Here is a 25,673-nt window from a genome sequence, read left to right as displayed (position 1 = left end):
TATTTATCCATTTTCGTATATGCATTTCCATTGATATTTGAATTTAGCGCTGTTTTTCAGGTCAAGTCACTAGAAGCGCCACCGTCGAATTGTTTCCCATTTTAACAAGGCTAAATCCGTAAGTGTCGCGCATTGTCTCTACTGTATTTGCTGTGGGTCAGATCCTGCGGTCAACCGATTTCACTGAGCTTCAGTGTATCTGTCGGGGGGGCACTCAATAACTCGTGTATAAGGGCTTAAGTCAATACGCTTTCGTTTTCGAAATAAATGAGGTCAGATGTCATTACAAAGGATCCGCTGCGGACAAAGTGGAGGTGATTAAACACTAAAAGGCGAACAAATTGTACTTAAACATGTCAGGTGCGCAACCTAATAATTTCTGAAAAATTGATGAATTCCCGATTCCAATGCAACGCATATATACTTGAAGTTACATCACATTCAAACGGAGTGGTGGCCTAGTGGTCACCGTACTTGTCTGCGAACCTCGTAGACGTGAGTTTGAGTCTCGTCGCAGCTATAATTTTTGTACAAAATAAATTAATATTTGAGGGAACGTTAAAGCAAAAATTAGAACAAAAATATTACGCAAATCGCAGTACACTTTATTTTCTACCTGAAATTAATATAGGCCTAAACATTCTAACAGTTACTGGTGGATCTCTTTCTCTGTGTTTATCGGGTGAGTACGCTGCGCCTGACGTTTCTGCTTTCAGACATCCCAACGAACGTCAGTGGGGTGATTGTCGATTTTCCTTTGTCGTATACCAAGCTACAGTCGCCTTTAAAGCACTTACTGCGTCATCACTGCACGACTTTTGCAAAAATTTGTATGCGACAGAATACATCAAACTGGCATACGGTTATGTAAAATGTACGTGCCAATTATAAGCTTTCGATTGGTTATGAAATTATCGTTAAAAGCGACGGCATACTGATAAAAACGTGTGTGAGTTTGTGAAGCGGGACGTAGTTTTACACCAAGTATGCTTTCTGATAAGCTGGAGGCAACAGTCCTCGTGATGTGTTGGACTAACCACAGACGTGTTGACGCATGTTGCGTTGGTAGGTGGGTTTGAATCCCACGTACATACATATTTTTATTCACATTTTAAACATTGAGGATCAAATAAGAGGCCATTCGTGCCACATTCGACCAATAGCATGCATGTTGAACGTGTAGTGATCTGACACTTGGTGTAGCCTAGCAGTCCGAGTCATTTCCTCGCTATATATTCAACATACTCATATGTCGACATGCTCCTTATCTACGGGGAAGCAAGACAGAGTGCACAGGAAGCTCAGCGCCTGTACCAGAAAATATTTCCACACAGACAATAACCAAACGCAAATACGTTTAGGAGGGTGGAGCGACGTTTGCGTACAACTTCATCACCGTTCTGAACAGGTCCTGTTGGAGAGGCATCAGTTATGTCCGCTGAAACTGCTTAGATGGTTTTGGATATTTTCCGGGAGAATCCTCACACGAGTACCCGGGCAGTAGCACAACAGGCCAACGTCAGCCAGTCGTCTGTTGTAAGAATATTGCATTCCAGTTTTTTTCGTCCGTATCACCTGCAACTATATCAACAACTCCACGGACGAGATTTCGAAACTCGTGTTGATTTTTGTGCGCGGATACTGACGCAAGTGACAAATGATCCAGCGTTTGTGTCCCATTTTTATTTTTGGACGAGGCACGATTTCATAATAATGGCTCTGTGAATCGTCATAATATGCACTACTGGAGTGTTGAAATTCCCCACTGGGTAAGGCAGGCAGCATTTCAGGTACGATGAGGAGTAGATGTTGCTGGTATGGTATATTGGGTGATCACATAACTGGACCATATTTCTTTGAGGTTCATTTTCTTCAGTTTCTTCAAGACCAACTACCATTGCTGCTAGAGGATGTGACCTTGGGTGAGCGTGTAACCATGTAGTATCAACACGATGGAGCACCACCTCACAAGTCAGCTGATGTTCGCAACTACCTGAGTGTCTCACATCCTGGTCGATGGATAGGAAGCGGAGGACCTGTCATCTGGCCTGCTAGATCGCCCGATTTGACGCCACTTGACTTACTTCTTCCTCTGGGACTATTTGAAGGATGTAGTGTACACTCAGCAGCCGGAAAATTCTGAAATCTTTCGAAACCTTATTACGGAAGCCTGTGAATCCGTAACACCTACAATGCTACAAAGAGCCCGAATGGCAGTTCAACGAAGTGTTGAAACGTGCATTACTGCAGAAGGCCATCTATTCGAACACTTACTGCGCCAACAGGCTGCTGCTCAGTCAAGAGGATTCAAACCCCCAACCATTCTATCCTCGTCCAGCCCTGCTTATAAAACATCCACATAAGGAGCCATAAGGAAACATAATGGCCTAGAACAGTGCCAAAATAAATAAATAAATAAATAAATAAATAAATAAATAAATAAATAAATAAATAAATAAATAAAAAATACATAAATAAATACATTAATTAATTAATTAACCCATTCGGATACAGTGGCTCTGTGGATGATTCTCGAAGTACAAAATGCGAATAAAATTTACCGAATCAAGTGGGAATCGAACCCACCTACCAAACGCACCTGTATTAATAACACCGAACTAACCTATGACACCACGGCGACTCCAGCGAGTAAGTTTCCAGAAAGCCTACTAGATGGACTACTACTTCCGCTTCACAAATACACACACGTTTTCTATCAATATGCCATCGCTTTTAGCGTTCATTTCATACCCTACTGAAAGTTCATAATTGGCACGTACTTTTTACATAACCGTATGGCAGTTTGATGCATTGTGTAAATGCCTCTCGCATACGGTACATGTTTTTGCAAAGGTAATGGTGCAGTGAGTGATTAAAGGTGATTGTTCCTTGGTCTTCCGCAAAGGAGAATAGACCGTAACGACACCAGTGAAGTTCGGTGGGATCCTTAACAGCATAAAACGTTAGGCGCGGCCGACTCACCTGGTATATCCCTAGAAATCTTATCAACCCCAGCTGCCTTCCTAGCTTTCAGCTTTTGTATCTTTTTATACATCCTTATTATTATTATTATTATTATTATTATTATTATTATTATTATTATTATTATTATTATTATTAATCTGTTTACACTCCAGGGTTGAATTTTCCCTCAGACTCAGCGAGAGATCCCACCTCTACCGCCTCAAGGGCAGTCTCCTGGAGCGCGATACATTGGGTCGGGGATACAACTGGGGAGAATGACCAGTACCTCGCCCAGGCGGCTTCACCTGCTATGCTGAACAGGGGCCTGGTGGGGAATAGAAAGATTGGAAGGGATAGACAAGGAAGAGGTAAGGAAGTGGCCGTGGCCTTAAGTTAGGTACCATCCTGGCATTTGCCTGGAGGAGATGTGGGAAACCACGGAAAACCACTTCCAGGGAATCGAACCCACCTCTACTCATTTGACCTCCCAAGTCGGAGTGAGCCCCGTTCCAGCCCTCGTATCACTTTTCAAATTTCATGGCAGAGCTGGAAATCGAATCCGGGCCTCCGGGGGTGGAAGCTAATCACACTAACCACTACACCACAGAGGCGGACAATGTCTTTATTATCATAAGTAAATTTAATTATTTCGCCATTATTAGTCGTATCCTCTATCTCTGTATCTAACTATCCTACCTTTACATATTCCTTACTGAATATTTCTGCCTTCTGTAAGTCCTCGCATATACAGTACGCTCCCCTTGCTCATTATTCTTATTAATGATCCCAGGAGTGTCCTTCCTGGAACCTGTTTCTGCCTTTAAGTATCTATACGAGTCCTTCCATTGTTCCCTGTTTGCTGAACTAAATTTCCTAGTGAACTATTTCACTCTCACAACCACTCCAAACTCTTTTTTCTTTCTAATATGCACCTCCTTCATAATCTTTTGATTTCCCTGTTATAATGTGTCCTTACCACGTTTAAAGGTACATGCCTGTTTTCACACACGTCAACAGTTGCTTTAAACCTATCCCACGAGCTGTTTACATTTCTTATTGAACATTTTCCATTGATCACAATTGCTTTTTTCGAAATTTTCCCACGCCTTTCTTATCAACCATATAATACTGCCTAGTAGTCCTACTTTACAACATTCCTTTCTATCACACTTATCTTTAACTACGACAAAGACAGCTTTATAATCACTTATACCATCTATCACTTCAGTATCTCTATAGAGGTCATCTGGTTTAATCAGCACCGCGTCTAGAATATTTTTTCCTCTAGTTGGTTCCGTCACTTTCTGATTCAGCTGTCCTTCCCATATTAACTTATTCACCACTTGTTGGTCATGCTTTTTATCGTTCACATTCCCTTCCCAGGTAACATTCGGTAAGTTTTGATCACCCGCTACAATAACACTCCTTTCTGCGTCTTTCTCCACAGACAGTCTTGCCAGGTCTGTACACTCCAAAATCATCTTGGGTATATTAAGTTGAGAGTCTACTGCAACCGAATTTAATAGCGTAAATTAATCTTGAGAGATAATATAATACATATCATTAAGTTTTTTGTGCTTCTCTATGGGCACGCCAACTACTTGCTACGCCTCAACAAAGAGTTTGAACAGGAGTTGATTCGCATCAGAGGCTTTAAACTAATTGGAGTATCCCCTTTCTCATATAAGTAGAAAATAATAGGCTATCATTTGTTACTGTTCGATCCGTGGTAATGCGTATGGACGTTTAGGATTGAGCTTAGGATTGAGATAGATGTCCCGGGACTTGAAAAAATCCAAAGTATTAAATGGACTCGGATATCCACCATCAGTGCTGGGTACACTTGGAGCGAGTAAAAACACATATGAGATTTCGGTTATGCTAGGATGTGAAAGGGCTAGGTCTGGGGAGGTAACGGCTATGCCCTTAATTAATACAGGAAAATGAGAAACCATGGAAAACCATCTTCAGTACTGCCGAAGGTGGCAGTCGAACCCACTATCTCCTGAGTGCAAGCTTCCAGCTACAGACCCGTACCGCGTAGGCAACATGCTGGATAATAACTATGACAATAATATTATTAAACAAAGTAAAGACAATTAATTCTTTCGCAATCCCTGTTCTCATCCACATATTTGGTGTCATGAAATAGTCTCAAAACAAATTTAGTGACTTGGAGAGACAACTGACAACATATCTGACAACAAACAGAATGTTTCATCCTAATTTTGTATTTGAGCGAATCAACTTGCCACGTCTAAATACAGGAAGAGGAATACTCAATCTCAGGAAGATATGCTACGATCAGACAGAAAACTTGAGAAGATACCTCCATTCAAAGCGAAATCAAAATCTATTTGCAGCTGTATGTTTTGCCGATGATAAGTTTACTCCAATTAGTCTTAAAACCATGTCAAATCCTTCAAAATTCGCAAACAAAGAACAACCACAGCATGACCAGAAGTAGAAATACCTCCATGGTTCATATCCTCACTATCTGAATCAACCATCTGTTGACAGACTGAAATTCACTGCCTGGCTAAAACACGGCTAACTCCACGGAGAAAGAGAAGGGTTCTTGATAGCAATCCCCGCAACTACCGCAAGTACCAGGTGTATGCATAAGTATTTTCCGCTTTTACTAAGAGATGGCGCCAGCGAACAGTACGCAGCGTATGAATTTGACACATACGTCAGTTTGTTCGTGTGACATTAACCTACCCACACACACAAGTTGAGTCGGCGTCTGTGTTGTATCGTTCAGTGATCATGTTGACGTTTGTGCCTGAAAAAGAACATTTGCGGCACACATTGCTTTTCTTATTTAATCAAAAGAAGAAAGGAGGTGGAAAGTCATCGTTTGCTGGTAGAAACATACGGTGAACACGCTCCATCGATTAGAACATGTGTGACATGGTTTCGACAATTTAAACGTGGTGATTTCACTGTGAAAGACAGTGCGCGCTCTGATAGATCACAAAAGTGCGAAGACGAGCAATTGCGGAGAAATCGTTAATGCACAACGCTATCGACAACAAATGATTAATTTAAATCACGCATTCATTGAAAGACGACCGCAATGGGGCAGAAGACATGGCAAAGTGATTTTGTTAGACGACAATGCGCCGTCCCGCACAGCAAAACCAGTGAAAGACACCTTGAAATCGCTTGGATGGGACATCTTTCCATACCCGCCGTACTCTCCCGACCTGGCGCCATCGATCATCTCTTCGCATCAATGGGGAACGCGCTCGCAGAGCAGCACTTCAGCAATTTCGAGGAAGTTGGAAAATGGCTCGACGAATGGTTTGCCGCAAAAGACAAGCAGTTTTTCAGGCATGGTATTCATAACTTACGTGAAAGATGGGCGAAGTGTGTAGAAACCGTTCGCCAATATTTTGAATAAACAAAACATGAATTTCCCTTGAAAATGACGTGTTTTCTTTACCACAAAACCGGCAAAAACATATGCATACACCTGGTATGTCTTAAAGGAAGAAGTACCGAGCAAGTGGCTGTGTGGTTTGGGTCACGTAACTATCAGCTTGCATTCGGGAAATAGTGGGTTCGAGCCCCACTGTCGGCAGCCCAGAAGATGGTTTTCCGTGGTTTCCTATTTTCACCAGGCTGTACCTTAATTAAGGCCACGGTCACTTCCTCGTTACTACTAGCCCTCTAACATCCCATCGTCGCCATAAGACCTACCTGGGTCGGTGCGACGTAAAGCAGACTGTGGAAAAATTAAAAAAGGAAGAAGTGAATGACAGATGCACGAGATGAGGAGAAGCATATGAGAGGATGAAGCATATTGTGAGTGCATGTAAGGCCATGGCCGTTAAAGAATATACTCATACGCATGGTGAGGTAGCGAAAATTGTGTACCAAGAGCTGGGAGTCAATTCGGTACTTATGGACGAGAAAATCCCATATTATGAGTACTGTATAATAATAATAATAATAATAATAATAATAATAATAATAATAATAATAATAATAATAATAATAATAATAGGTATATTAGCAAAAAAACACGAAGATCCCTAGGTTTGATATCACCAAACTCAAAGAAGACAGCACAAGTTACCAAGAGAGACTGATTCATAATACCAACAGGATTAACACATCTACAAAATGGGATCAACTTAGGGATGCCATAACAGTAGCGGCTCAGGAAACAATCCCCAATAGACCTATAGGGAACAAGCATCCGTGGTGGTCCAGCGAATGTGATAAAGCTATAGAAGCTAGGCGGCTAGCGTGGATCAAATGGAATGTACATAAGAACGAAGTTAATTTACAAGCCTTTATTGCACAAAGGAAAACTACGTCGAGCATTATAAGAGGGGCCAAGAGGAAGCACAACCAGGAACTGATTAAGCAAGCAGAGGAGGATTTTGTAAGGAACAACTCTAGAAATCTATACAAGGGTCTCAAGCAACAAACAACCCAATTCGCTTCCCCTGCCTTACATCTCCAGAGACCAGATGGATCCCTGTGTCTTAATGATAGCGATTGTACCAAGACCCTAGCTAACTACTTCAAAGGACTCTTAAATGCAGAAGAACCTATTGAACGTCTCCAAGTTACAGAACCAACTAACCCTAATACTGAGTTTATCCCTCCTCCAACCTATGAAGAAGTCAGAGATATAATTAAACTATTCAAGAATAATAAAGCTTCTGGGGAAGACAGGATAGTAGCAGAAATTCTAAAAGATGCCGGAGAAGACACCTTCAGGAGCATACACAAAGTAATTCTGGACATATGGACTAGTGAGAGGCTCCCAGATGACTGGACGTCAGCCATTATCCATCCAATCCACAAGAAGGGGAGCAAAACAGATCCCAGTAACTACAGAGGAATATCACTCCTTGCTGTTACCTATAAGATATTTTCCAAGATTCTGGAACGCCATGTAACAAGACTGTTGGATAAAGAGTTAGGAGAATATCAAGCAGGGTTCAGAGCATCGAGGTCCTGTACCAAGCAGATACGACATCTGAAGACCATCCTTCAATACAGCAAGTCAAGAGCCCGACAATGGGTAGCTATCTTTGTCGACTTCCAGAAAGCATACGACTCAGTAGACAGAATTACTCTTTATAAGACATTAAGAGAACTAGGACTTAATGACAAGATCAATAGACTGGTGCAAGCCACCTTGCACAATACCAAAGCCAGAGTAAAGTTTACAGGACAACTCTCGGAGAGTTTCGCCATTAAAACAGGGCTGAGACAAGGAGATGGCATCACATGCATATTATTTAACCAGCTGATGTACTCGTGCTTCGCTACGGAATTCTACATTGTATACAGAATTTTAAGTTAGGTAGAGTACAGTACACGTTGTGTGAAAGACTGTATTAAATAGCATAGCTCTTAACGTTACCCTAGAAACACGACGGAGAAGTCACCAAACGTCTTTTCTCATATGAAGACTGCGTTAGGGAATTTTCATTGTAATAGTAGGCCCGCTTGCCTACCATCAGTCACAATCAAGTTGGGGAATTGCATTATAATAGCAGACACTCACTCTCCAGCTGCCTTTTTACATCTTCAAAAAGACTGTCTTAGTGGTTTTCCCAACTGAAATGAACATAGGTCATTACAATGACGTCAGTAGGAATGGCGCGAGTAAAAGCAATGAATTCACATGAAATACTCGATCAAATGAAAAACCGCACATTTTCTCACTTTTAACGAACAGTTCTACGCTGCCGATTTAACAGTCCAAAGTTCCAGAGCTGAAATGACCAGGCCACAGACAGCCGTGGTCCGTGAACACTCTTAGTTTTTTTCGTGGGGGGGGGGGGAGGGGTCGAATAGTGGAGAGTCCCAGGGCAAAAGCTATGTCCTTGTGCTGATCTGTTTTCTAGGAGTACCCAATGAGTCGGAAAATCTAAATTCACTACACTGGCGGCGGAAAAATCTATCTGACTTTAGAGGATAAACTCCCTCTTCACTGCTAATTTTAAATAAAATTAATGTAGAATTTAATAAAAAGTGAAGAGAAAGAAGCTCTTTCTACGAAACGGCTCTTTTCAGGGTTGAACTTCGAGTTATTTAGTGAATTGTGGTGCTTTAATTTAGAATATGCCTAAATCGTAATTATAGACCAGGTCATACTACTACTACTAAGTGAGCCTCTGCCTTAAGAGCGCACACTGCTCATTCAAAACAGCACGTCAGAGTAGGGATCGAATAGCTGGAATACTATGATGATCCAGTGAGTTACGTACCAGCAGTACGGTATCAGGAAATGTATGAACCAGAGGAATGACATGCTAAAGAAGAAAGTTTTCTAACTCCCCAGCGATTTCTCACCAAGTCAGGCTGTTATACTCGGTACGGAGCAGTAATCCCATCTATCGGAGTTGCTAGGGTCTTTACGTCGCACCGAAACAGATAAGTCTTATGGCGACGATGGGATAGGAAAGGCCTAGAAGGTGGAAGGAAGCGGCCGTGGCCTTTATTAAAGTACAGCCCAAGCATTTGCCTGGTGTGAAAATGGGAAACCACGGAAAACCATCTTCAGGGCTGCCGATAGTGGGATTCGAACCTACTATCTCCCGGATGCAAGCTCACAGCCGCGCGCCTCTACGCGCACGGCCAACTCGCCCGGTTATCGGAGTTGAGCGGCAGCATAAGAGACAAAGAACATCACAACAAACAATGGTCAATGTAATGTTATTGTTGATCAATGTTACGCGCTTTCAATATTGTAGGCCTTCACATTTAGTTTCCTCTGAAATACCATTCTTATCAGAGTCGGTACGGTAAAATTGAAAAATATTGAATAAAACATAAATGGTTGGAAATTGTATTCTCTATAACTTTTGTTATGCAGTACTTTTCAATAGGACCATTAACATAGGTATTTAAAAATTAAATTTTAGGTGCCCTCCCCTAAGCTACAATTTCATACACGACGAATGAAATTGTTTATAACTTAGACTGTAGTTGATTATTCCGCGAATCTATATTCCAACTTCCATTAAATTCTGTTAACCCATTTTCTCGTGGCTCGGCGTTGATATGGACTTGGCAACAAAAATACAAATTCATGAATATCTGTGTTATCAAAGCCGGTACGGTAACAATGTATGACAGAAATGATCGGAAACTTCATTCTTTATAACATTTATGTAGTATTTATCGATAGGACCACTAATAATATAAATATTTGAGAATTAAATCTTAGGCCTTCTCCTAAGCTACCATTTCACTCAGTGTGAGTAAAATTATTTATAGCCTAGATTGTAGTGGCCAATCCCCCGACTTCACGTACCGATTTTCATTGAATTCTCTTCAGCCGTTTTCTCGTGATGCGTGTACATACATACAGACAGACAGACAGACAGACAGACAGACAGACAGACAGACATTACGGAAGTGTAAAAAGTGCATTTCCTTGTTACTATGGGCATGACCGATACAGAAATGCCATTCTTTTCAAATTCTGAGCAATGTACAGACAAAACTCTTATCTATATACACTGACTGACAGAGCAAATGCAACACCAAGAAGGAGTGGTCAGAACTTTATGCCAATTGCAGGGTAGACTGACGTCACTGAGGTATGCTCATGATGTGAAATGCGCCGCTGTGCTGCGCACGTAGCGAACGATAAATGGGACACGGCGTTGGCGAATGGCCCACTTCGTACCGTGATTTCTCAGCCGACAGTCATTGTAGAACGTGTTGTCGTGTGCCACAGGACACGTGTATAGCTAAGAATGCCAGGCCGCCGTCAACGGAGGCATTTCCAGCAGACAGACGACTTTACGAGGGGTATGGTGATCGGGCTGAGAAGGGCAGGTTGGTCGCTTCGTCAAATCGCAGCCGATACTCATAGGGATGTGTCCACGGTGCAGCGCCTGTGGCGAAGATGGTTGGCGCAGGGACATGTGGCACGTGCGAGGGGTCCAGGCGCAGCCAGAGTGACGTCAGCACGCGAGGATCGGCGCATCCGCCGCCAAGCGGTGGCAGCCCCGCACACCACGTCAACCGCCATTCTTCAGCATGTGTAAGACACCCTGGCTGTTCCAATATCGACCAGAACAATTTCCCGTCGATTGGTTGAAGGAGGCCTGCACTCCCGGCGTCCGCTCAGAAGACTACCATTGACTCCACAGCATAGACGTGCACGCCTGGCATGGTGCCGGGCTAGAGCGACTTGGATGAGGGAATGGCGGAACGTCGTGTTCTCCGATGAGTCACGCTTCTGTTCTGTCAGTGATAGTCACCGCAGACGAGTGTGAGACGAGGCGTCGGCGTGGAGAAAGGTCAAATCCGGCAGTAACTGTGGAGCGCCCTACCGCTAGACAACGCGGCATCATGGTTTGGGGCGCTATTGCGTATGATTCCACGTCACCTCTAGTGCGTATTCAAGGCACGTTAAATGCCCACCGCTACGTGCAGCATGTGCTGCGGCCGGTGGCACTCCCGTACCTTCAGGGGCTGCCCAATGCTCTGTTTCAGCAGGATAATGCCCGCCCACACACTGCTCGCATCTCCCAACAGGCTCTACGAGGTGTACAGATGCTTCCGTGGCCAGCGTACTCTCCGGATCTCTCACCAATCGAACACGTGTGGGATCTCATTGGACGCCGTTTGCAAACTCTGCCCCAGCCTCGTACGGACGACCAACTGTGGCAAATGGTTGACAGAGAATGGAGAACCATCCCTCAGGACACCATCCGCACTCTTATTGACTCTGTACCTCGACGTGTTTCTGCGTGCATCGCCGCTCGCGGTGGTCCTACATCCTACTGAGTCGATGTCGTGCGCATTGTGTAACCTGCATATCGGTTTGAAATAAACATCAATTATTCGTCCGTGCCGTCTCTGTTTTTTCCCCAACTTTCATCCCTTTCGAACCACTCCTTCTTGGTGTTGCATTTGCTCTGTCAGTCAGTGTATATAAAATAACTTGTCCTGACTGACTGACTGACTGACTGACTGACTGACTGACTGATTCATCATCGCCGAGCCAAAACTACTGGACATAAAGAAATTAAATTTTGGGGATACATTCATATTAAGATGTAGGTGCTCACTAAGAGAGGATTTTTGGATATTCAGTCGCTAAGGGGGTGAAAAGGGAGTTGAAATTTTAAAATGAGTGTATCTATATCTCAAAACTTTAAAAGTGTACAGATGTAAAAATTGGTATTTAGAATCTTCTTTAAAAATAAGGAAACACGCGTTTTTTTGTTTTCAGAAAATCCCAATAGGAGGGGTGAAAAAGGGTGAAAAAGAGGTTGAATGCCTTTAATCAAGATACCGGTACTCATATCTCAGAAACTGAAGATATTACAGACCAGAAAATTGGTATTGATCTCTTTTAAAAATTAAGAAACACGTATTTTTTGTTTTTGGAAAATCCAATTAATGGGGGGGGGTGAAAAGGGGGTGAATTTTTATAATGAGTGTATCTATATCTCAAAACGTTTAAAGTTTATAGATGTAAAAATTGGTATTTAGAATCTCCCTTAAAAGTAAAGAAACACGTATTTTGTTTTTGGAAAATCCCAATAGGAAGGGTGAAACAGGGGTTGAATTTCTTTAATGAGATCTCCTTTAAAAACAAAGAAACGTGTACATGTACAAACAGCGGAGGTTTGAAAGGGGGGTGAATTATTAAAATGAGTGTATCTATATCTCAAAACTTTAAACTTTACAGATGTAAACATTGGTACTTAGAATCTACTTTCAAGATGAAGAAACGCGTATTCCTTTTATTTTCGGAAAATCCCAATAGGAGGGGTGAAAAGGGGTGAGAAATGGTTGAATGCCTTTAATAAGGATACTTAAGGATACTGAAGATGTTACAGACCTGAAAATCGGTATTTGGGATCTCCTTTATAAATAAAGAAACATATATTTTTGGTTTTTTGAAAATTCAAATAGTGGGGGGGGGGGGTGGAAGGATGTATTTTAAAAATTAGTGTATCTATATCTCAAAACTTCAAAAGTTTGCAGATGTAAAAGAATTATATTTAGAATCTCCTTTAAAAATAATAGAACACGTATTTTTTTGTTTTCTGTAAATCCCAATAAGGGGGGGGGGGAGGGTGAAAAGTGTGAATGAGGGGTTGAATGTCTTTAATGAGGATACGTATATCTCAGAAACTGAAGATATTACAGACCAAATAGTCAGTATATGGAATCTCCTTTAAAAATACAGAAACATTTATTCTTGTTGTTTTTGGAAAATCTAATTAATGGGGTTAAACACGAGTGACAAATTGGGGTGAATTTTTAGAAAGTCTATATCTGCAGTATATCTCAGAAACGTAAAATGTTACAGATGTAAAAACTGGTATTAGGAATTTCCTGTTAAAGCAAAGAAACAGGTATTCTCGGAAAATCGAATGAAGGGCGGGGGGGGGGGGGATGAAAAATTGAAAAATGAATTGAATTAATTGTATGAGGATACTTACATCTAATAAAAACTAAAGTTTTTACAGACGTGAAAATTGGTATTTAGATCGTCTTTAAAAATAAAACGACACATTTGGGGGGGAATCATCTTTGGGGGCGGGTGTGAAAAGGAGTTGAATTCGTTTCATGAGGACACCTATATCAAAAACTGAAGATAATCGGTATTTAGAAGATTTTTTTACTATTAAAGAAACACATATTTTTTGCCGGAAAATTCACTTAGGGGAGGGGGGAGTGTGAAAGTAAGTGAAAAAAGTTAATTATTTTTATGGGAATACTTATATCTCAAAACTGAAGGTAACACACGTGAACATTGGTATTTGGAATCTCCTTTAAACATAAAGAAACACACCTTCCTTTTTCTTGGGGGGTGCGGGGTAAATCAACTTAACTGCAGTGGAGAGTAAACGGAGGTGAGACCAATTGATTTTACTGTTCCTAATGTACTTAACTTATAAGGAGCCTCCGTCTCTCGGGCGGCAGCGCGCTGGCCTCTCACCGCTGGGTTTCGTGGTTCAAATCCCGGTCACTCCATGTGAGATTTGTGCTGGACAAAGCGGAGGCGGAACAGGTATTTCTCCGGGTACTCCGGTTTTCCCCGTCATCATTCATTCCAGCAACACTCTCCAATATCATTTCATTTGTCATTCATTAATCATTGCCCCAGAGGAGTGCGACAGGCTTCGGCAGCCGACACAATTCCTATCCTCACCGCTAGTTGGGGGCTTATTCATTCCATTCCTGACCCGGTTGAATGACTGGAAACAGACTGTGGATTTTCAATGTACTTATGCTGATCATAAACCGATCATTTTTAATCTTTCCTGGGTTCGTTTTCAAGAGCCATATTTTCCTTTGGAGAACCTTCTTAGATTACAGTAAATTCTTCTGGCATATAAATAAAAATTTAAACACATTTGAAATAAACGATAGGTATAAGATTGACCATGCAATTGTTCACTTCAATAATAAGGTCAATAATACACGAAAGTATGTCATTCGTATCACCAGAAGTACTGCGCACTTGCCTACGGGCGACAATGGTGCTGGTCATACTGTCATCTATGACAATGGCAGCAGGTGTAATTTACCGACAAGTAGATGCCTTGCATCTTGCTGTGGGGTCCAGAACATCAATAATAATAATAATAATAATAATAATAATAATAATAATAATAATAATAATAATAATAATAATAATAATAATAATAATAATAATGTTCTGGACCGTCGTCAAAATGTGCGGACCGTGCTGGATACGGGTCCTGGACGGGTAATGACTACGATTGCAGTCCGGCCGCCGGTTCAGTATCGCCAAAGTACCCAAGAGGACACCACGCCGGATCTCCCCAAGGATTTGATCCACATTTAAAATGCTTATAGGAAAACATGGCTAAGATCTAGGGACCCAACTGACCGGGTGGAATACCTGGACCTAGCCCGGGAAGTATGAAATCGATTGCTGGAAAAAAGATTGAAAAATGGGAGGAACGTTCCCGCAATCTCTCAAAAATGAGTCAGATCGCGAATATCGGCGGGTTATATATAAAACGATAAGCATTTAATTATAAGTTTCAGTATAATACCGTAGCGAAGCACGGGTATCTTGCTAGTTTTATAAATATAGATTGCGTTCTGGAAAAGATCATTAGAGAGTGGATGAGATTCCTTCCAGCGAACACTGGATTACGGATGGGGATTAAAGTCGACAACCTAAGGATACCATGCCTAGCCTCTGCAGATGATCTGACGTTATTGGCAAATGACATACAGGAGGCTACTACTCAGCTCCAAACACTGCACTCACTAGCGGCTAAAACGGGTCTTTTGATCAACATAGGAAAGACCGAGTTTGTTACTAACATCAAAGATGCCCCTGGAATGATGAGAGTCAGTGATAATATCTACATCAAGAGAGTCAAAAGTGCAAAGTACTGGTACCTTGGGGGAATGGTTCTCAGAGGACCTCAGCGAAACAATGGCTCTTGAATACAGACTCAAACTAAATAAGGGTTGTCATGCCTGTAGAAAACTATATGCTTCAAAAAATCTGTCGATGAATGTCAAACTAAGACACTACAATGCAGTAATCAGACCTTCAGTCCTCTATGCAGCGGAGTGTCTATATTTAACTAAGAAGACCCCACTAAGAGCCCTCGAGGTACAAGAAAGAAGGATCCTGAGACGGATAGTGGGACCAAGAATTTTACCAGATGGAAGCCGATGGTATCAACCAAATCGTGAGCTATATAAACACCAACAATCCGATAGATGCCATCAGAAGAAGGCGACTGGCTTTTTACAGACACCTATCCAGAATGGACTCAAATAGGTTATCTCATAGGATCTTCAAGGCTGCTAACAAGGGCAAAGCTACTGGATTTGTGTGGATGAAGCAAGTGGAGAAGGACCTTTCGGAACTCCATATACATCAATGTGACATAGCTGATCGGAGTAATTACCATACAAAATTAAATCCTTTGTAACATCCCTCACAGAAGTTACTCACAGACCAAAAGACGAGACCAGGAAGTGGTCCGAGGAACGTAAGATTGAATTTAGCCGGAAAATGAAGGACTACTGTGCCATCAGAAAAGCTCGAGGTACCAACAAGAAAACAGCTGCCAAACCAACCGCTAAGAACACCAATTGTTGCAAACAACGACGATGACATCAAGAAACAGCTAAAACACAAGCACCGTGGTCCATAGATGGTCCTAAAGGAAATAATAATAATAATAATAATAATAATAATAATAATAATAATAATAATAATAATAATAATAATAATAATAATAATGTTTTTACATCCAACTAACTACTTTTGACGGTTTTCGGAGACGCCGAGGTGCCAAAATTTTGTCCCGCAGGATTTACAGACTACAACAACTGCTCAAAAATGAAAGGTTCAAACTGTACTAGAACCGATCTCTGCAGAAATCAGACAGATGATTGTCCTTATTGACAAACATCGCAGGAAGACTGATCTGCTGGATGTGACAGTCCTTTCAGATCGCAATGTCCACCAGACCTATGTCCATAAGATTGAAAAGTACACTAAGCTCGCAACGTAATTTCGAAAACTATGAGAAATTGACGTGACAACAGTGAGGCCTTTAGTCATTTCCGCCACAGGACTTCTACACAATAAACTGCAAAAACATCTCTAGTATCTTGACATAGCCTATATACAGTACTTCCACAAATTCAGAAGGATGTCATTCTCAACATCTGCCGCATGACCAGCAGGCTTCCTATTACAGCAGTATAGGTAGGGAGAACTTGACAACAACCCGTCTACCAATCGGTGAACCACCATGGCGAGTGAAATTTGAATAATAATAATAATAATAATAATAATAATAATAATAATAATAATAATAATAATAATAATAATAATAATAATAAAGAGGATATCGGTGACGATAAATTTAATTCTCAGATGATGGCTTTGCTTATCATATAGAACAAACATATAGTGTAACCACCCATTTATATACATAGTTTAGGAGTAAACACGGACAGATAAGTTTGTACTTTTCTCTCCAGTACCCATATTTTCGGAAAACAGGACAGCGGAGAATGTGCAGTTTTGAGGTCTGAGTAGACTTTAAATATAATCTTCCAGGTTTCAGGCTCGAACTTGTAAATAAATAAATAAATAAATAAATAAATAAATAAATAAATAAATAAATAAATAATAAAAAATTGTTAATTCTGGCACTGTTCGTTTTACAAACATCTCACTTATTACTGAATTATTATATTATTGAAAGAACTTGTAAGCGATCGACTGAGATCTTACACACACGTGCTTTAAGGACTACAGTGAGTTACTCACTTATTCACAAGAATTTTGATCATCGGTAAATTTAACTGCCAAACTCGATTCCAGTATTCAGCCAAGAAGTATTTGTCTTAAAGTGTATTCACTATAATTCCTTAAATAGGTGAAATATTATTGATTAAACGGTATTGTTCCACAAAGTAGCTGTTCCAAGATTTAACAAAAATGCCAGACACTTTGCTTTGGTCCTTTACAGAGTGTGAATAACTTAATGTTTAAATGAAATGAAATGGCATATGGCTTTTAGTGCCGGGAGTGTCCGAGGACATGTTCGGCTCGCCAGGTGTAGGTCTTTTGATTTGACTCCCGTAGGCGACCTGCGCGTTGTGATGAGGATAAAATGATGATGAAGACGACAAATACACCCAGCCCCCATGGCAGCGAAATTGACCAAAGATGGTTAAAATTCCCGACCCTGCCGGAAATCGAACCCGGGACCACTGTGACCAAAGGCCAGCACGCTAACCATTTAACCATAGAGCCGTACAATGTTTAAATATCTCGCTTTTAATCTAAAACTCGTAATAATAATAATAATAATAATAATAATAATAATAATAATAATAATAATAATAATAATAACAACAACTTAAATATCCTGCTTGATGATGTCCTTCTAGATCACCAAATCATCAATTTGTGTTTCATTCCTCAAGATAATATTATAGGAATTTTTATAAAATTCATTACGGTTTAGCCTGTGGTAAAGAAGTGTGTGTATTGCACAACTCTTGGGGGAAGCTGAAAGTTAGTATAAAATGGAATTGAGGAACACCGTGCATTGCAAATTTAAGAGTGATAATATTTGCAAAAAGTGTATTTATTACCGTCCGCCTCTGTAGTGTGGTGGTTAGTGTGATTAGCTGCCACCCCCGGAGGTCCGGGTTCAATTCCCGGCTCTGCCACGAAATCTGAAAAGTGGTAAGAGGACTGGAACGGGGTCCACTCAGCCTCGGAAGGTCAACTGAGTAGAGGTGGGTTTGATTCCCACCTCAGCCATCCTGGAAGTGGTTTTCCGTGGTTTCCCACTTCTCCTCCAGGCAAATGCCGGGATGGTACGTAACTTAAGGCCACGGCCGCTTCCTTGTCTATCCCTTCCAATCTTCCCATCCACAAATTCGGAAGGATGTCATTCTCAACATCTGCCGCATGACCAGCAGCCTTCCTATTACAGCAGTAGAGGTAGGGAGAACTTGACAACAGCCCGTCTAAACTAATCGGTGAAGCATCATGGCGAGTGAAGGCCCCTGTTCAGCATAGCAGGTGAGGCCGCCTGGGCGAGGTACTGGTCATCCTCCCCAGTTGTATCCCCGACCCAAAATCTGAAACTTGAGGCGGTAGAGGTGGGATCCCGCGCTGAGTCCGAGGGAAAAACGACCCGAAAGGGTAAACAGATCCATGAAAATAAGGACTTAATTTTTCACTTCATATCCCTAACAATTAATATTCAAACAAGTAGTTTACTATTGGCGCTTTAAGATCAAACAGACGGATAAACACTTGCTTCTCAAACCTGACTTCGGAAAACAGATTATGGACTAATCGTCAAGAAATTTACAATAATCTGTCAAATGTCCGGCTAAATGACTAAATGGTAAGCGGCCAAGGGGTCCCGGGTTCGAGTCTCGGTCGAGCCGGGGATTTTAACCGTCATTGGTTAATTCCGATGGCTCGGGAGTTGAGTGTGTGTGCCGTCTTCATAAACAGAATTCATCATAGGTAGAACCCCATCCTTACAAACACGCAGGTCGCCTATACGGCGTCAACTCGAAAAACCTGCATCAGGCCTCTGCGGAGGATATACACCATTATTATTAACTGTCAAATGCAACGTCAATATGAAATTACAAAAATTTAATTAATTAATTCATTATGAATGCATTCATTTTCATTCGTTCATTCATTTATTCTGTCTTCAAAGTACTTTCACGCTATTTTCAAACCCACCACAAAATTAGTCTACTGTTTGAATACAAATACAATTCCTGATGATCATTAATGATTCCGTTTAATTGAGCATTAGCATAGAGGTCACCAACCCCGTGACCGAAAAGATGAAGTAGCTATAATATCGGGATAATCACGGCTCGACGCTGGTTGAGTAATGGAAGGGCCATGAATGGTGAGAAAATTAAAACCCGCTTAGTTTACTTTTGCCAACAGTCAGCTAGAGCCCCATGATTTCCACGTGTCTCCCACGTTCTTCGGGGGTTAACAGCTCAAAACAATTTATAGACCTATAGGATGTTATAAAAAGTTGTTTAAATAAATAAAGAGAAATATCAAATTTTAGCACCGGTTCGGCTCTTTGGCTGAATGGTCAACGTAGTGGGCCTTCAGTTCAGAGGGCTCCAGTTTCAATTCTCGTTAAGACCAGGGATTTTAACAGCGTTTAGTTAAATCATCTACCGCGGACGCTGGGCATTTGGGTTCATATTAACAGCCTGCACATCTTCATTTACATACATCACACTACAAACCACCACAGAAACGCGCAATAGTGAATACGCACATCACTTTACATAGGTTTGGTGTCAGGAAAGGCATTCCGCCTGGTCTTAATCCATGCATAATGCACACCGCAAGTAATTGGAAAAGGGTAAAGGTGAAGATGAAGAAGATCCGGCTTTAGCACATATTACAACGACGTACAACACAATGACAATGTCACGGTAGGTTTACAGTCAAACGACCTACACAAGAGTCTTGTTTTATTACTGAAAATATGAACCACAAGGGAGCTTTCTTTTTCTTTCGTATTACGGAGCTGTACAGCGGATCATTCATATCTTAAAATATATTGGAGAATGCGATATCCGGTGGACCTAGTACCATAGTACCGGTACGATATTTGCACACATTTTTATTGTATGGTACCGAATCTAGTTTTTACGGCCTCCTAAAACATAGATCTTACTAATCGATCTTCGATATACAGTGTTCTGTTATCTCTTATTATGCCACCCGCGCAATCCAGTTTCATTTTCTTTTCTTTCTTTCTTCATTTATTTATTTATTTTGCTAGTGGCTTTACGTCGCACCGACACAGATAGGTCTTATGGCGACAATGAGATAGGAAAGGCCTAGGAGTTGGAAGAAAGCGTCCGTGGCCTTAATTTGCCTGGTGTGAAAATGGGAAACCACGGAAAACCATCCTCAGGGCTGCCGATAGTGGGTTTCGAACCCACTATCTCCCGGATGCCATTTTCTCGATTACTTTAATGGATATATAAGAATGCATAACTTCATATCCAACTGGAGGAAACGGGCGTCGTTAAATCCCTGTTGCGCGTGCGCGAAATTGATCGTGTTGTCTGCTGTTGTGGAAGTGCCACAAGCGAAGCGAAGCAGCACGTGAATAGTTTTCACGTGGAGCAGGCTTCATTTCGCTCTTGCAATCTAGGACAGCGCAGTGTAATAATATAAAGAAAACCGCGTGTTAATTTATTTTATACTACAAGGAAAATCAACCACGTTCGAAAACAATAATCGAACTTAAATATTATCGCTGTACATAGTGACAAAAAAACAGGCTATTTGCCCGAGTGACATCACAAGTGGCTATTGCGAATTGGTCTTAATATATAAAACGTGTATGTCAGTATTTTTAAAAAAGAGTCCTGGGTATTTCAATGAAGGCGAAGCCTCAAAAAGTAAGCAGCTAGCTGTCACTGAGATCAACTAGGTAACTTATTAAGGGCGGTACGGTAATAAGTCATATCCTCGTACAAAAAAATATACAACACACGTATCATATAAACGATATTGCAGAATTTCTGCCCGAGATATATTCTCTAATATTATCAGCTGCTGTACTGTAGCAATACAATTAATGGCATAACTTACCGCTTAAGTAAGACCACTCTGCTAAGAATTCAAAACACCTCTTTCTTCACAAAATGGATTCGAACAATACTGGCACGCAATTTAATTTGAATCACAATGTAACTCACTACATAATTCGCGTAGTTTACTTTTCAACACACTAGTTTCACGATTTAGAAGTGTCGAGGAGTGCGCACTCAAACTCAGCCGGCAGAAACAGGCGTACTCCGCGACAGCCATCTGACTATCGTCTGTTGTACTACTTGTAGTTCTTTTATAATCGAGTTGTTGCATAATCGATCATATATTATAACAAACAGATATATCGAAACAAGTCCGACTTCCGACAAGTCGATCTTGATCGAACTCGTATTCCGAGAATGAACTCGAAAGCACACATGCAAAGTAATCGATAGAAAATAGTGTTCTGATTTTTTTAACAATGTTCGGCACTTTTTCCAGTGATCTTGATCTAAGTTGTTGTCCCAAATCCGAACATCCTCTTCCAGTTTCGGGTTAAAATAACTTGATGTTTGAGGGGAAAATATGCCCAGGTAAAACTCTTCTTCCTGCAAGACCAAGAGATACGGTACCGGTACTGCAGTTTGTCTCCCTTTAAGGTTTAAATTCGAATTTACAAACAACGAGGCTCATGAGATTTTCAGGGTTAGGATATCGGAGGAGAAATATAAAAAACACATTAAAACTCACTATTGACTGGAGAATAGCTATGTTGCATTGTTAAGTGTTATCAAAGACGTTATCGTATACTGGAACAAGACACGACCAGCGCCTCTATCGGTAATAAAAGCGGAAAACTGACGGTGCTGCCATCAAGTTGACATATTTTTGAAGCCTTTCTATATAATGGTAATTTACTAATGTTAATTGCAAAATGTTTCGTTGTAAGGGGTTCAGGACAGGGGCGCAGCCAGGGGTGAGGGGTTTACTGGGGGTTACAAACCCCCATGGAATTTTTACAAAAAGATAATTTGGTACCGGTACCGGGAGTGTCCAAGGACATGTTCGGCAAGCCTGGTGCAAGTCTATTTGGGTGACCAGCGCGTCTGGATGCGGAATGATGATGATGATGATGATGATGACGAGTAGGGCCCGGATTCATATGTAGTTACATATTTCATTCCTTTACTTGTAGACAACAGAAAATGAAAAATACCGACGAATTGTGATTCTGATATGGTTATACTTGGGTTTCATTTTACATATATTTGTACATATTCTTAGTAATGTAACATAGTTTACATATTATGCGAAGAATGTAACATTTTTATACATACAAACAATATTAAATTTATTTAATAACGTTAATTTTTTTTTTCATTTTCAGGACATGAGGGCAACAGGAAATTAGCTACCGGTAGGCCTACAACAATAAATTGTGTACCGGACGAGTTGACCGTGCGGTTAGGCGCGCGCAGCTGTGAGGTTGCATCCTGGAGCTAGTGGGTTCGAACTCCACTATCGGCAGACGTGGTTTCCCATTTTCACACCAGGAAAATGCTGGGGCTGTACCTTAATTAACGCCACGGCCGCTTCCTTTCCACTCCTAGGCCTATCCTATTCCATCTTCGCCATAGGACCTATCTGTGTCAGTGCGACGTAAAGCAAAATTGTAAAAAAAAAAGTGTAAAATACTCCGCGATTTACAGTACAGCTCGCCACGTCAAGGCGTCAAATCTATATGGTCTGACACAGTGGTTACCAGGTTCGAGTCCCGTTGCTCGAAAAACGTTTCACCATCCGAACGTGGCTGGAAGGAAAGATGGTGGTAGGCCTACACAATTTCTAATCACTAGATCGCGTACCTAAAGCCAGGATACAAATACATATCTCTCCACAATGTGTATACAGAGTGAGGCCGAATGACGCTGCTGATGGTGATTCGTCTATCGGAAGAGGACGTTAAGCCTTGAGCAGCCGCCTAGGTGCTATTCCATAGGAGTAGGCTATGTGTCAGCATCGGGTTTCAACTCCATCCATTCTATTATCATATATCACGCCATTCATTTCATCTTATTAACTCCTCTGATGTGCTTGTCGTCAGGAAGGGCATCCGGCCGTATAAACTCACTACAAAGATTCATCTCACTACAAGGATTCAGCTCACATCATACCCGATCCCGTCGAGAAAAATGGGACAAGGGTTAGACATACAGTACTGTCAGCGATTTACAGTGCATAACATTATTTTTATGTACCTATCTGAAGTATTTTGATTATGCCCCTAATTTGTTTATTGATAAGTAATTATGGGTCAAAATAAGAAAACATTAGACTTTGTAAATTATATAAACCAACAACAATAACTTTGTTGTAAAATGTGGAGGTATTTAAAACTATTTTACTGTCATAAGTCATAAAAGGAATACAAGAATATTGCATTAATACTATTTTATTTTATGAATATTACATAATTATTTCACTGATATTAACTTCATTTTTATGTACACATTTCACAATTTGATATAAAATCAAATCAAAATGACTTTATTTGCAAATGAGGTGTCTACCTCGGTGGCAAGTGATACATAGAAATACATTATTATCAAGCATTAAATTTTAAATTAAAAAGAAAATAAGACATTTTCCTAAAATACAGTATTATACAATTTACACTAACAATTTTTTCTATTAAACACACAGCTCATCCTTAATAAATTCATATTATTTACAAAATTCTACTCATGATATCTCCTGTGTTTACACTCATGTACGGTACTTATGTGGAATCACTTTAAATAATATTATACAACTACTATAAGATTTAAATTTACATTGCTTTTTTTTAAAACCCATTTTGGTACCTAACATGCATAATGGCCTGCTGTCTCTTAATCAGAGTCCCTTTTGCCACCGCTTTTTAGAGTTCCTGAAGATCCTTCACAGCTACCGTAGTGGTCCCAGGGCCCTCGAAGACTCCACTATACTTCATCCCTACAGGCAGTCCCCTACTTCGGCTGTCCAATTTCCATAGACAAGGGAGTGGAATTAATTTATTCCAAAAATTATTTTATTATTAATTATTGTATGCCCACATTGGAGCACTTTAATCAATCCATATACATTTAAATCTTAAGAGTAAGTATTAACTAAAAATTTGGCTTATGTTTCTTCTTCTGCTCCAAGAACTTCTTCATTCTTTCTAACCTGGCTACCCTTTATTCATCAGTTATGGTGTACCGTTTGCGTGTAAACATTTTTAGTTTAAGTCTCAAGTCTCTGTTTCTCAGGATGCTCTTTTCTTCTCGGTCTTCAATTTGCTGCATTGTCAAGCCTAATTCATCTAAATCATCTTGGACTTCTTTGAACCAATTATTCTTGGTTTTACTTTTCCAAAAGGAGTTCTTTCAGTACCCTGGTTTCTGGTATTGATATGTGGCAGAAAAATGCAACCCTCCTTTTCCACATTGTGTCCATTATTGAATCAGTTTCCTGGTATACAACTTCATTAGGTAATAATCCCCATTGTCCATCTACTTGGTGTTTTTTGTTTATGATTGTTCTAAGGATTCTTCTTTCTGTCTTCTGTAATTTATCTGTTGTTGATCTGGTATTCAAACTGAATAGTGTTTCACTAGCATAGGTAGCTTCAGGTTTAATACTGGAGTTGTAGTGTTTGAATTTTGCATTTATCAACAGAGATTTCTTCTTGTAGGTTGGCCAAGTGATACATTGTGCTTGTTTCAATTTAGTTGTTCTATTTTCCACTGATACTTTCTCATTTAAGTTCCAAGTAATAATCTCCCCAAGATACTTGAATTTATTTACAATCTTAATTTGTGTGTTGTTATCCAGTGTGATAGTTGGTGATTCAAGCTTGAAGGATGGCATCATTTACGTCTTTTCAAATGAGATTTGTAGTCCGACTTTTGCTGCTATTTTTTTTCAAGTTCTTCAATTTGGTGTTTAGCTTCTTCCACACTATTTGCGAGCAGCATAAGGTCATCTGCAAATGCCAGGCAATTGAGTTTGATATTTTTGTCAATCTTGATGTTTGGTTGGCATTTCTTAGTCCACTCTCATATGATTTTCTCCAGTGTGCAATTAAATAGTAATGGTGAGAGACCGTTACCCTGTCGAAGTCCAGATCAGATTTCAAATGATTCAGACAACTCCCCTCTGAATTTAACTTTTGATTTATTATTCTTAATGGTAATTCCAATAAGGTTTCTGGTGTAATCCAAATTCCTTGAGGATTTTAAGAAATGACTCACGATGGATGCTGTCATATGCTTTCTTGAAGTCAACAACTTTTTGTTTCTCACTCTTTGATGTTTCATGATCCACTTAAGACTGATGATTTGATCTGGACATCTTCTTCCAGGTCAAAATCCTCCCTGATATTCTCCAAGTTCTTGGTTGAGGATAATTCTAGACAGGATCTTATATGTGACATCAAGTCAAGAAATCCCCTGGTACCGTAATTATTTGGATCCAGTCTATCACCCTTTTTGTGTATTGGATGAATTATAGCTGTGTTCCATTCTTCAGGCAGTTCTAGAATTCCAGATGTCTATGAAGTGTCTGTGGGGGTTTTGAAGTGTTTATTTGCATTCTTCCACAGCTCTGC

The 25,673-nt window shown here is 40.5% G+C and overlaps 1 protein-coding gene across 2 annotated transcripts in view; it reads right to left on the bottom strand.

The window, feature by feature from the left end:
• The window catches only part of LOC136856739 (F-box/LRR-repeat protein 3), a 233,562-nt gene extending 212,254 nt beyond the window's left edge, over window positions 1-21,308 (bottom strand). For both annotated transcript variants that reach the window (XM_067134819.2, XM_067134820.2), the window contains exon 1: window positions 21,104-21,308. The gene's annotated coding sequence lies outside the window, so the exon portion shown is untranslated. The remainder of the gene's footprint in view (window positions 1-21,103) is intronic.
• Window positions 21,309-25,673: the final 4,365 nt, after the last annotated feature.

Source organism: Anabrus simplex, chromosome 1 (genome assembly GCF_040414725.1).
Source record: "Anabrus simplex isolate iqAnaSimp1 chromosome 1, ASM4041472v1, whole genome shotgun sequence".
NCBI classification, from domain to species: Eukaryota; Metazoa; Arthropoda; class Insecta; order Orthoptera; family Tettigoniidae; genus Anabrus; species Anabrus simplex.
Note: the sequence above shows the minus strand (reverse complement) of the source record. Positions and strands in the feature narration are given on the sequence as shown.